Here is a 13,503-nt window from a genome sequence, read left to right on the forward strand (position 1 = left end):
GCGTGAACTTTCTTCTCTGAAGTCCTGCCACTGGAGCCTGGAAGGTGAGGTCTGGTTGTTGGGGCTGGATCATCTCGCCGTTGGGTTGAGCGGTCTGTTTCGTCGCCTCACAGTCGAGTTGGGCGGTTGGTTTTTCAGGTGTTGTGCTGGATCCAACTTCGGGGCCGCGGAGGAGGTCGATCGCTGGAGGTTGGAGCTTTTCCCAGCTCCAAGTGATCTTTTTCATCCACCTTCTTCCTAATAGCTTTGGACCATCCCCAGCAATGATCCACAAAGGTAACCTGTGCATCTCGCCGCCATGGGACACCTGGATATCCACGCTGCCAACGACTGGGATGTATCGTTTGTGAAGGTGAGCAGTTTCACTTCGATCGGGATCATTTTAGGTCGTTCGATTGGATTGTCCCCGAGTTTCTCAAAGGCTGCCTGATTCATCAGTGACTGGCTCGTCCCTGTGTCCACCTCCATCGTGACTGGAACATAGTTGATTTCAACTTCCATTTTCAACGGGGAACTCTCGGTGGTGCAGGTAAACACTCCGTACACCTCATCGTCGCTGGACTCCGGATGATCGGCCAACTCTTCATCGACTCGGTGAGTACGATTTCTCTTGCATATTCGCTGGAGGTGGCCCTTCATGTTACAGCCTTTGCAAGTATAGTCTTTATAGCGGCACTGGTGGGCCCTGTGATTTCCTCCACAGCGCCAGCATGGGGTTGGCCGGTTGTCCCGTTGGCCCCATGTGGTGGACTCAGGATTGCGGGACTCTGGGTTCTCTTCTCTCTTCCCTGAGAGAGACTGCGAGCAGCAGCCCTGCCTCTAAAAGGCACCAGTCGGTTCACAGTACTTGCCGGGTTAGAGTCCTGGGGGTGAGACATCCACTTGGAGATGCAGGCCGAGATCATGAATGCCTGGCTCACGTTAATTGCCTTCTGTAGGGTGACCGTGGTGTCCGCAGAGAGCAGCCTGTGGAGAAGGCCCTCGTGGCCGATTCCAATAACAAAGATGTCCCTTAGTGCTTTGGTGAGGTGATCGCTAAAATCACATGGTGCAGCCAATCGTCTCAGGTCTGCAGCATATTTTGCGATTTCTTGGCCTTCAGGCCACCGGTGGGGAGAGAACCGGTGTCTGGCTGTGAGGATGCTCTCTTTAGGTTTGAGCTGTTCCTGTACCAGCGTTATGAGCTCCACATATGTTGTTGTCTTCTCTGGGGCTCGCATGTCCCTGACAAGGCCATAGACGGTGGGCCCACAACTGCTGAGCACGATAGTTCAGCGCTTATCAGCCAGCGTGGTCGGGTCGTCTCCCGCCAGGTCGTTCGCAATAAAGAAGTGTTCGAGCCTTTCCACAAAGGCCTCCCAATCTTCCCCATCGGCGAATTGTTCAAACGTGCCAAGGTTAGCCATTGTCGAGTGGAAATTCGCATTCTCATCACCAGTTATTGTGTCTGTAAGCACTCTAGTAATGACTCCATGAGGTAAGGTATTGTACTTGAACTGTGGTGACCTTCGTCCATTACTCAGGGAAAGCATTTTTACAGAGCAAGTTGTCAAAAATAATTCAAGTCTGTGAGAGACTGTGACAATAATTGTTTCAATCATCATTAATCCAGCCAGATGTGTTGCACACTGAAGGAAATACAAATATGTTTGCTGAGCGACGGCCGAATTTTAATAACTTTTTATACAACTGTAGAATCAGCAGAAAAACAGGTTATTCGGCCCATAATACCTAATATATAGCCCATAGTACAAGAGTAAGGAAATCTTGCTACAATTGTACAGTGCCTTGGTGAGACCACACCTGGAGAACTGCGCACAGTTTTGGTCTTCTTATCTGAGGAAGGATGCACTTGCCTTGGAGGTGGTAGAACAGAGGTTCACCAGATTGATTCCTGGGATGAGAGGACTGTCCTGTGGTGAGAGATTGTGTAGAATATGCCGATACTCTCTAGAGTTTAGAAGAAGGAGAGGTGATCTCATTGAAACGGACAATATTTTGAAGGGGATTGACAGGGTAGATGTTGAGAAGCCCGGCTAGCTCAGTCGGTAGAGCATGAGATTCATAATCTCAGGGTCGTGGGTTCCAGTTGGGCGAATTATTTTCCTTAAACTTTATGTTGCTTTCACGAGAAAACATCTTTAATGAACCCATGATCTTCTTTGCACAATAAAAGGAATGCGAACTGAGGGAGAGTTGATAATTTAATCATTTGTTCTGTGATCTACATAAGAACACAAGAACCAGGAGCAGGAGTCTACCCTTTGGCCCTTCGAGCCTGCCTTCTTTTGCACCGAAACAAATTACAACCGTGTTTTTAAATTAGCAGTGCGAGATATTCAGAGGGCACCTTCACAAACCAGGAATCGATCCCAGGTGGCTGTCGCGAAAGGAACGTGCTTCAGCCACCTGGGATCGATTCCTGGTTTTTGAAGTAAATTTGATATCACCCTTTGTAATTGAAGTGGAGTAATTTTATGAAGTTAGATGGATGTCCCAAAGCACTTCAGAGTGGTGTCAAAACAAATGATTTTGAAATTAAACACAATGAATGTTCGTAGTGGGATTTAAACCCATGCCTCCAGAGAAGACTGTGACCTGAGCAGTGCCTTCGACCGCTCGGCCATCCTAACTGTTGGATGTATTTGTTACAAGTTATTACTCTGGATAGTTTCAGACCGGGCACTTGTTCAGTGCAGCTGGAAGTCCCAGTGACCGGGATATCCTCTTCCCTGGGTTTTTCCTCAGCCTGTGCTCGGTGTACAGGGAGCTTTGGCCCAGGCCTGAGGTAGTTTGCATCATGTGTCAATGTACCCTGGAATGCTTTTGTTCAATTTTATTGCAGACATGTTTTTGTTTCAACAACAATGTTTCTGTCCGTGATCGAGCTGCGGACTTTTCGCATGTGAGGCGAACGTGATCACCACTACACTTCGCAAGCTGCTGCTTAGCTCAGTGCCCAGAGAGAAGTGTTCAGCAACAAGCTGAAATGCTCAATCCCTCTCTCTGCAAAAAGTTCCTTTCACAAACATTTCTCTGACCGGAGCTGCACAAAACAGCAATGTTCTCCTTTCAAAGTCAAAAACTCCCGAATTTCCACGTCTGCAATTTTCTGGACAAGGACAAGGACTGAAAGCGCTTTGTGATCAGAAAATTGCCGGAACCCCTGTGGTTAATGACAGGGCATTTGATGATTGATTTCCGTACACACCTTGGGATTCAGGAGAACCGATTTCGTGGTTTGAACTTCGAGGTAAACCCACGGGGCGGAGCCAACAGTCGCCTGTCAGCAATCAGCGACAGGAACATGCAACTTCAGCAGGCTCGGCTATCAACGGCATTATCATCGCCGAATCCCCCACCATCAACATCCTGGGGGTCACCATTGACCAGAAACTTAACTGGACCAGTCACATAAATACTGTGGCAACAAGAGCAGGTCAGAGGCTGGGTATTCTGCAGTGAGTGTCTCAACTCCTGACTCCCCAAAGCCTTTCCACCATCTACAAGGCACAAGTCAGGAGTCTGATGGAATACTCTCCACTTGCCTGGATGAGTGCGGTTCCAACAATACTCGAGAAGCTCGACACCATCCACTTATTGGGCACCCCATCCACCACCTCCAACATTCACTCCCTCCACCATCGGCGCACCATGGCTGCAGTGTGTACCATCTACAAGATGCACTGCAGCAACTCACCAAGGCTTCTTCAGCAGCTACTCCCAAATCCGCGACCTCTACCGCCTGGAAGGACAAGGGCAGCAGGCGCATGGGATCACCATCACCTCCATTCTCGGGGGAGAGGGTGAACAGCCAGAGATCGTGGTCCATATCAGGACCAATGACATGGGTAGCAAGAGAGATGAGGTCCTGCAGGCAGAGTTTAGGGAACTAGGAGAGAGATTAAAAAGCAGGACCTCAAAGGTAGTAATCTCCGGATTACACTCGGTGCCACGAGCGAGTGAGTACAGAAATAGGAGGATAGAGCAGGTGAATACGTGGCTGGAGAGATGGTGCAGGCAGGAGGGCTTTAGTTTCCTGAGGCATCGGGACCACTTCTGGGCGAGGTGGGACCTGTACAAGCCGGACAGTTTGCACCTAAACAGAGCCGGGACCAATATCCTCGAGGGGTGGTTTGCTCGTGCTGTTGGGGAGGGTTTAAACTAGTTTGGCAGCGGGATGGGAAACTGAGAATAGATTCATTAGGGAGGGAAGTAATGCTGGAATTAGAAAGCAAAAATAAAGAAAGTGAGTTTGAAAGAGAGAGGAAACAAGCAGGTAAAAAGGGTAAATAAACAAATTGAAAGACACTGTTGTAGGAAGGCAAAGGCACCTGCTGAATATATAAATGTATGTATGTTTAAAATGTCAGCCAAATATAAAATGGCTGCCAGGGGGCTGAGCAAAGCATGATGGGGACTCGGTAAGCCAAGTTAGCTAAAACTGCTGACTGAGCGCTGACCCTGCAGAGCCTGGTACCAGGAATGTCTTGAATCAACAACTTGAGGCAAGATAGTATACAGAACACTGCGGTACCTAGTACGGAATGTCGTCAAGTCAGTGACCCCCAGATGGGGTGCCTAGCAACCACGGAGATAAGGAGCTAGGCACCGGTGGAACAAATGATTAACGAAGATAAGGTACGTCTGGAAAACATCACACGGATATGAATCAGCCCCCAACTGTCATGAACTGATCATGCAGCCCCCTGATATACCGGGGTTAATTCTATTGGCCCATTTAAACCTATATGTAATCTATAATCATTATGATTGGATTATGTCCAGCCAAAGTGGGCTGAGTAACTGTAATGAACGATTGTAAAACATATAAATATCGATGAATTTTTTTGTTCGGCGGAGTAGAGTGCCTGGAGTTGGACCAGAGGCTCTCTCCTTGCCGGCGTAATAAAGGCCGTTTTTGCATTGGAACCGACCCCGAGTGTCGAGTGATTCTTCCATGAAAACAGTTGCGTTTACAGTGGCGTCATGAACAGGATTTCGCGGAGTCGCTGGACGTCCTTGGAAAACCTGGGTGAGTATCAAAAAAGTTTAATTATAAAGGTTGCGGAAGGTGGAGGCCGGTTGATCGACACGACGAGATAGTCTAATATCTCAAACGCCGAGCCTGAGCCTGAATTAAGAGGACTTTTGTCCCACGTGACGGCCAGGAACTAAGTAGGCGTAGGGCACGCACTTAGACCGTGGGATCGTGATACCGAGCGACATCTCCTGGACCCAGTCGTGTGGTTTGTAAATATACCCCGGAGACCAGGCGGTGCACAGCGACCAAAGGAAACCAAACCTGTGAACAGGGTCGGACCGACAGACAAAACGGTGGTAGATAGTCGTTAAGGAGGCGTGGGGCACTGCGGGAATTGCTTAAACGCATTTTAAGAATTGTATAAGTTTGTGTAATTGCAGAACTTGTGACCTAACAGGAGCCAGGAGACGGTCTGCTACAAGTTACACGAGGGAGAAAGTGGACATCTGAGAGTCGATTCCTAACGGTTCTAGTCCAACCCAGGAATGGCCAATAAATCAGGTAATCTCGAGTGGGGACTAGAAGGGTCCCTTACCCGCCACCTGGCGGAAAAACAAAATAAACTAATTGAGAAGATGATTAAGTCAGGATGGAACCCCCAGGACACGCCAGCAAATCAACGGGAATGGTGGGAGAAGGAAAGGAAAGATAAAGATGAGAAAGCCGTGGTCTTGATTCTTCAAGCCCACATAAAATTAACAGAGGAGGTTCATCAATATGTAAGAAATAAAAAAAACCTGATAGTGATGATCTTAAGTGAAGTATGGATCCAAGAATAGAGCCAGCCAAACAATAAACTTTGCTGAATGAAAAGAGACTTTTGTGAACCTTTGTCTAGGAATGAGATAAAGAATGGAGAAGGGAAGCTGTAATGTCTTTAAAAAAAGCCTGTGTCTCTGGAGGCTGCAGGCTGGAGAAGTACGCTCCCATTTTTCCTTTGTGTAAAACCTTGACGCAAAAGCTTTTAGCTCAGGAAAGAGATTTTTAAATTACAGATTGGCAGTACAATACTTGAATTGTGATTTTGAGATATTTCAGGTGATTCTCATTGTTAAACATTTTGGTTGTATAGGAAAATCTTGGGTTTGGAAGCCTTTTTAATAAAAGTACACACACTGCGTCAGGAACTGAAGCTTAAAAAAGATGTAATTTATGAGATATAGGACCACAAAATTGAAGTTACAGAGCAAAAGATTAGAGTTTTTGATCAGCTTCTAAAACGGAAGTTAGGCAAAAAAATCCAGTAATACCATATTTGACATTTTGTAATTCAAAAATAAATACAAATTCTACAAAAGGGGAGCAGAAATTAGGATGGGAACAGTGAAGAGTTAATTTTGTTGTGAAGGTTTCAAGTACCACTGGTAAAGAAAAGGCACAATAAAATGCGATACATTTAAAACAAAAAGTTAAATCTGATCTCTTTTAAAAAATAAAACTAAAAGGTTTGGAAAAAAAGACGTAACGTACTAAATAAGTGCTGAAAAAAAAAGTGTTTGCGATGGAAAAAGAAATAAAAGGGGTCAGAGGGTCTAGTAAGGAGGAGGAACTGAGGGAAATCCTTATTAGTCGGGAAAATGTGTTGGGGAAATTGATGGAATTGAAGGCCCATAAATCCCCAGGGCCTGATGGACTGCATCCCAGAGTACTTAAGGAGGTGGTCTTGGAAATAGCGGATGCATTGACAGTCATTTTCCAACATTCCATTGACTCTGGATCAATCCCTATCGAGTGGAGTGTAGCCAATGTAACCCCACTTTTTAAAAAAGGAGGGAGAGAAATAACAGGCAATTATAGACCGGTCAGCCTGACCTCAGTAGTGGGTAAAATGATGGAATCAATTATTAAGGATGTCATAGCAGCGCATTTGGAAAGAGGTGACATGATAGGTCCAAGTCAGCATGGATTTGTGAAAGGGAAATCATGCTTGACAAATCTTCTGGAATTTTTTGAGGATGTTTCCAGTAGAGTGGACAAGGGAGAACCAGTTAATGTGGTATATTTGGACTTTCAGAAGGCTATCGACAAGGTCCCACACAAGAGATTAATGTGCAAAGTTAAAGCACATGGGATTGGGTGTAGTGTGCTGACATGAATTGAGAACTGGTTGTCAGACAGGAAGCAAAGAGTAGCAGTAAACAGGCACTTTTCAGAATGGCAGGCAGTGACTAGTGGGGTACCGAGGTTCTGTGCTGGGGCCCCAGCTGTTTACACCATACATTAATTATTTAGTCGAGGGGATTAAATGTAGTATATCCAAATTTGCGGATGACACTAAGTTGGGTGGCAGTGTGAGCTGCGAGGAGGATGCTATGAGGCTGCAGAGTGACTTGGATAGGTTAGGTGAGTGGGCAAATGCATGGCAGATGAAGTATAATGTGGATAAATGTGAAGTTATCCACTTTGGTGGTAAAAACAGAGACAGACTATTATCTGAATGGTGACAGATTAGGAAAAGGAGAGGTGCAACGAGACCTGGGTGTCATGGTACATCAGTCATTGAAGGTTGGCATGCAGGTACAGCAGGTGGTTAAGAAAGCAAATGGAATGTTGGCCTTCATAGCGAGGGGATTTGAGTACAGGGGCAGGGAGGTGTTGCTGCAGTTGTACAGGGCCTTGGTGAGGCCACACCTGGAGTATTGTGTACAGTTTTGGTCTCCTAACTTGAGGAAGGACATTCTTGCTACTGAGGGAGTGCAGCGAAGGTTCACCAGACTGATTCCCGGGATGGCGGGACTGACCTATCAAGAAAGATTGGATCAACTGGGCTTGTATTCACTGGAGTTCAGAAGAATGAGAGGGGACCTCATAGAAACGTTTAAAATTCTGACGGGTTTCGACAGGTTAGATGCAGGAAGAATGTTCCCAATGTTGGGGAAGTCCAGAACCAGGGGTCACAGTCTAAGGATAAGGGGTAAGCCATTTAGGACCGAGATGAGGAGAAACTTCTTCACCCAGAGAGTGGCGAACCTGTGGAATTCTCTACCACAGAAAGTTGTTGAGGCGAATTCACTAAATATATTCAAAAAGGAGTTAGATGAAGTCCTTACTACTAGGGGGTTCAAGGGGTATGGCGAGAAAGCAGGAAGGGGGTACTGAAGTTACATGTTCAGCCATGAACTCATTGAATGGCAGTGCAGACTAGAAGGGACGAATGGCCTACTGCTGCACCTATTTTTCTATGTTTCTATGTTTCTATAACTTATTAAATACTAGTTGATATTGGCTGTGAAAAAGATATTAATTTAATTTGGAAAAGGAAAAAAAAATTGGAGGAGGTAAAAGGCTCTCTCCATTGATAATGATTTTAAATTACGAGAAAGTTTCACTGCAGTTTGAAAAGATTTCCAGGATAGACGTTATTAATCAAGAAAAGTCCCGAACAGTCTAAACAAGCAGGAGGTTTTGAAAATAACAAGGAGAAAAGATCTAAGCTATGCGAACTCAGCAAAGAGAGAAATAAAACACAAGATTTGCCCATTGAACGGGACTGTTAAAAAAACCCCGAAATGTTGGCATGTTAACAGCTTGTGTGAACATTGGATTTCAGTAAACAAAATAGCTATTAAAAATGTGTGTTCTTATTTCAACAAAAATCTTTGGCAAGTACTTGAATTAGATGTTAAGCAAAAAAATTGGAGTTTAATCTAAAATGCTGCCTTTCCCGATGAGAAGATTTTTATTGTGACCACTTTACGAATGATTTCTGCTGTTTTAACGGATTCCTAATTTCTAAGAAAGTTTTGAAGGCACAAAGATTTGGATGATTACCCGAAGTCACGTAATTACATCAGGCCTTCTTACAAACCTGTAAAGGAGTTAACCCTTTCCATTGACAGCTATTTTACACTGGACCTTACTAATTTGAATTTCTTTCTAAAATAGTGAAGACTCACCTGACAGACAGTGGAAATGGTGGGATAGTCAGAATAAAAATAAAACAGAACTAGCTGGTCAAGAGTTAAAAGCTAAGATAAATAAGCTGGAAGAGATTTTAAAAAACAGGACCAGACGGATAGTGCAGTGTGCAGCCAAAGCACCATCACCTGTGGCAATCGAGCCAATGTATCCCACTGTGGGTCGGTGTAGTCCACAAGACACAACTGTATCAACTATAGGGTTTTGTTTACTTTGACTGACGAAATATGCATTCCAGCAGCCAAGGACTGGAGCAAGGACAGAACTGATTTTAACGCGTGGCTGCAAATGAATCCGGATAAGAATAGAGTATGTGTGCGATGCTCCACGGGTACAAGAAACAGTTGCAGTAGACGAAGGGAGGCCGGGGGGGCCCGATGAATGTACCTTTGGAATAATTTGCGCGCCTCCTGCCCAGCCACAATCGTTAGTCACCCACAAAGAGGGTGTGGGGCTGTGTGGATACTATGAGGAGGTAGAGGCTGCCGCAATATCGTTGTATGTATGCTTCTCACCCCCTCCGACACCGCGCCCCATAAGAACCACCACACTGCCCATGGAATTGTCATGTCCAACAATTACAAGGGGACCGGAAAATGGGATTGTGCTGTCCAACGAGGGTGAACTATTGTCTGATAATGTTAAGCATGAAATTGTGCCTGTCCTGATCAATATCTCAGGTATACAGATGCTGGAATATTGTACAGAACAGGCAAGAAATATATATAATGTATTAAGTAAAGTTGTAATGCAGCAGGCTGCCGATACCATGGGTGCCAGTAGATTCCGAGGACAGGAGCCAGTTCATAGGACTAAGAGGGAAATAGTTAATGATGTTGCGACCGGTTTTAATGCCGGAACCTCCATAGTAAACTCACTGGACATACAAAGGCTAAATGAAAGGGTGGAACAGCTTAAAGGGGTGATGAAGGGATTATTAGAACGGGCAGAGCGGACTCAGGAAGGTCAATCCGAATTTGGAAGAGAGGGTGCCGAAATCCAATTGGATGGCTTCTCGGTCCTGGAAGCTCAGGCAAAAACAATCAATCACCTTTTCGACAGAGAGAGAGAAGATACCGCAAAACTGACACAGGGACAACTCTGTCACGCTTATGGCCTATGGATGGTGGGACAGATACGGCACAACCACGATCATATCCAGACTGGATAGACAGCCCACATCTGGCTCAGTTGGCCAAACTGAAGGGGACACTGGGTAATTGCACTCTGAAAGGACTAACCAGAGTATGCCCAGTGATCCCAAACTGCCGAATGAGCAAAGCTGCCGGAGTGGGAATAGCCCTGATGATACCGATAGTCACACAAGATTCAGGACCGTTTCCCCTTTATCAACTGTAGAATATCGGGATCATACGGGAAAACACCTCCCTCCATTACTATCTGACCGCAGCCCCTGCAGTCCGCAGAGACAACACACTCTATGGGATCTCCCTGACGGGATGCAAGCAGACGGGTGACATTACGGTGTGCCCTCACCCGGTGGGACAGGGAGAACTAGTCGAATGTGGATTTAATCCAACCGATGGATGTGTATTGGAAATAGTACCTGCCCCCACACATTTTGCCAGAACAGGTTATGGGGGCAAAGGGAAATACTATGTCTCTACCACGGCACATTCATATCGGTACAATGGCTTACAATGCCAGATCTCGCAACCAAACTTTTGCTTCACAGCCCTACGACCTCACAATAGGACAAGCCCGCATTATCCAGGTTAGACACCGAGGCCCAATATCATTAACGCCATCGATCAGCTCCACGATCACCTGCAGGATTATGACGAGCCAGAGCAGGCCCCTATCCCACATTTAGTTGCAGTATTAAGGGGACTAAGACTCAGAGTAGGCCAGTGTGTCAGACTCTACCACCAACTACAGACAAAGATTGAAATACTGGAGAAGGATACTGACCAAGAGTTACAAAACCAGAGTTGGTGGAGGATGGTCTGGGACTGGGGCATGAACGTAAACATCCACCCCTGGATTGGAATAATATCACACATACTGGTAGGGATACAGCTGGTCTTTGCACTAACATGGAGAGTCATGGCCTGTCGATCCTGCAGGTATTATGCACGACAAAGCAGTATCAGAACAAGGGCTCAAGTAAATAAAGTGACTTGTCCAGCAGAGGGACAGGGAAATCTGAACTATATCAATTTGATCAAAGCAACTGGGACTTCTGACACCACGTGACTGGTCAGCACGTTGTGACAGGAAGTACCGGGTGGTACATAAAAATATAAGTCGAGTAACAAATTATGTTGTCGGTTAAAGGAGACTAGGATTAGTCCATTACCGAAAGGGGGGATTGTTGTAGGGCAAAGGCAAAGGCACCTGCTGAATATATGTCTGCATATATGTATGTGTAAAATTGTAACCAGATACAAAATGGCTGCCAGGGATTCTGCAAAGCACTTGGGGAATTCAGCAAACAGTTAGCTTGACTACATTTTTGGGTAGCTGATGACACTGCAGTTCCGTGTACAGGAACACTGGAAAGAGCGAGCTCAGCAGAACGTCCTTAATCAACAAACCACAGACAAGATGTCCCAGCAGAAAACTGAACAAAGAAATTCCTGTGACTGTGTAAGGATAAGGTGGTTTGGTGCAGACAGAACCCAAGGACACTAGAGATAAGGGGATCTGGAGAATCTCACGAGGCCATGAATAAGCCCCAGCTAAAACATGAGGTGATCACACAGTCCCCTGGTGCCTGGGGGCCAATTCAATTGTCCCAGTGGAATCGATTTGTAATTTATAGTCCTTATGATTGGATTGTGTCCAGCTGACATGGGCTAAGTAATTGTAATGAACTGTTGTAAAACATATAAATATCGATGAATTTCTTTGTTCGGTGGAGTGGAATGCCTGGAGTTGGACCAGAGGCTCTCTCCCCGCCTGTGTAATAAAGGCCATTTTGGGATTGGAACCGACCCCGAATGTCGAGTGATTCTTCCAGAAAAAGATTTGTGCTAACATAACCCGTGCTGTACCAGCCCTGGGAGAGATTGATGGGAAAGTGTAGAGGGAGCTTTACTCTGTATCTAACCCCGTGCAGTACCTGCCCTGGGAGAGATTGATGGGACAGTATAGAGGGAGCTTCACTCTGTATCTAACCCCGTGCTGTACCAGCCCTGGGAGAGATTGATGGGACAGTGTAGAGGGAGCTTTACTCTGTATCTAACCCCGTGCTGGATCTGTCCTGGGAGAGATTGATGGGACAATGTAGAGGAAGCTTTACTCTGTGTCCAACGCGTACTGTACCTGCCCTGGGAGGCTTTGATGTGACTGTGTAGTGGTAGCTTTACTCTGTATTTAACATTATTGTCCTTTTTAATCCACTTGTTTCACACCGAAACAAATCGTAACCATGATGTGAATTTAACGCCACGTGATTCTTTGAAATCATCTTTAAATGATTGGGTAAAACCACTTCTTATGCCACCGAAAAACAGCTTTGATTCCAGGTCTCGGCGATAAATTTTATAACACCATTTTTAAATTCAAAACCTAATAAAATTGACGACATGCAGCCAACGTGCAAAAGTAAGAATTATTTTAATCACCGTTAATTAGCCGATAACCTTCTTCAGAATGAAATAAATAATAATATAATTACTGAGGAACAGTGGTATCTTCAATCATTCATTTTCTCTTTACATGTGATGAAGTTTTATCCCTATCTCATTTACACGCTGTATGAGAATGGTTTAAAATTGTAAAACCATTGATTGTGTGTGTGCCGATTCTTAATAGGAGGAGCACTTGAGACCGTAGTTCCAGTTCTTTCACTGTATCAATAGAATCAATTTCCACCAGTTTCTTTAAACCCAATAACATAATTTATTTCGAGTGGGCTGGATGGAGGAACATGATCCATGTAAAAAATTGTTATCGTTTTACTTGAACTGAATGCTCATAAAATATTGGAGTGGGAACTAATTGGATAATAGCATAGCTGGCAACATTTGCGGAACAGATTCGTGCAGCCAAAACGCACAATGACAACCTGGGACTGTGCGGCACCGAATACTCGGGGAAAAACAGTTAAACACTTCGTCCCTGGGTGGGCTCGAACCACTAACCTTTCAGTTAACAGCCGAACGCGCTAACCCATTGCGCCACAGAGACTGATGGAAGCAAAAGGTTCAAGGCATCCCAAACCAGGGTGTCAGACAGTTAAAGCTTCAGATTGCTCTGACCGGGATGGAACTTGTCCACTCTCAGTGGTACGTTTCACAAATAAATGGAGGGACATTCATTGTGGATGCGTGGAAACAGTCTGGTCCCGCACACTGCAGACACTTCCATGTCACCGCCAACCAGCTCTCCCGCAACTGGTGTGATCTACCTTCCAGCCTTCCGGTGCCTTGTCTGTGACAAAGTATTCTGATTGTCTCGAAGCCGGTGTTAGGTTTGAATTCCTTTTCAGCTCCTGACTGCGGATATTCCTGTGATTAAACAGGAACTAAATGCTAACAGGGACAGTTGGATTCACCGTTTCTTTGCTTGGTGAA

General features: G+C 45.4%; 1 non-coding gene across 1 annotated transcript; it reads right to left on the reverse strand.

Annotated features, from left to right (window-relative positions):
* Positions 1-13,043: 13,043 nt before the first annotated feature.
* On the reverse strand, positions 13,044-13,117 carry trnan-guu (transfer RNA asparagine (anticodon GUU)). Its single transcript has one exon. It is a non-coding gene; the product is annotated as a tRNA-Asn (tRNA).
* Positions 13,118-13,503: the final 386 nt, after the last annotated feature.

This window comes from Pristiophorus japonicus, unplaced genomic scaffold, assembly GCF_044704955.1.
Source record: "Pristiophorus japonicus isolate sPriJap1 unplaced genomic scaffold, sPriJap1.hap1 HAP1_SCAFFOLD_233, whole genome shotgun sequence".
Classification (NCBI taxonomy): Eukaryota; Metazoa; Chordata; class Chondrichthyes; family Pristiophoridae; genus Pristiophorus; species Pristiophorus japonicus.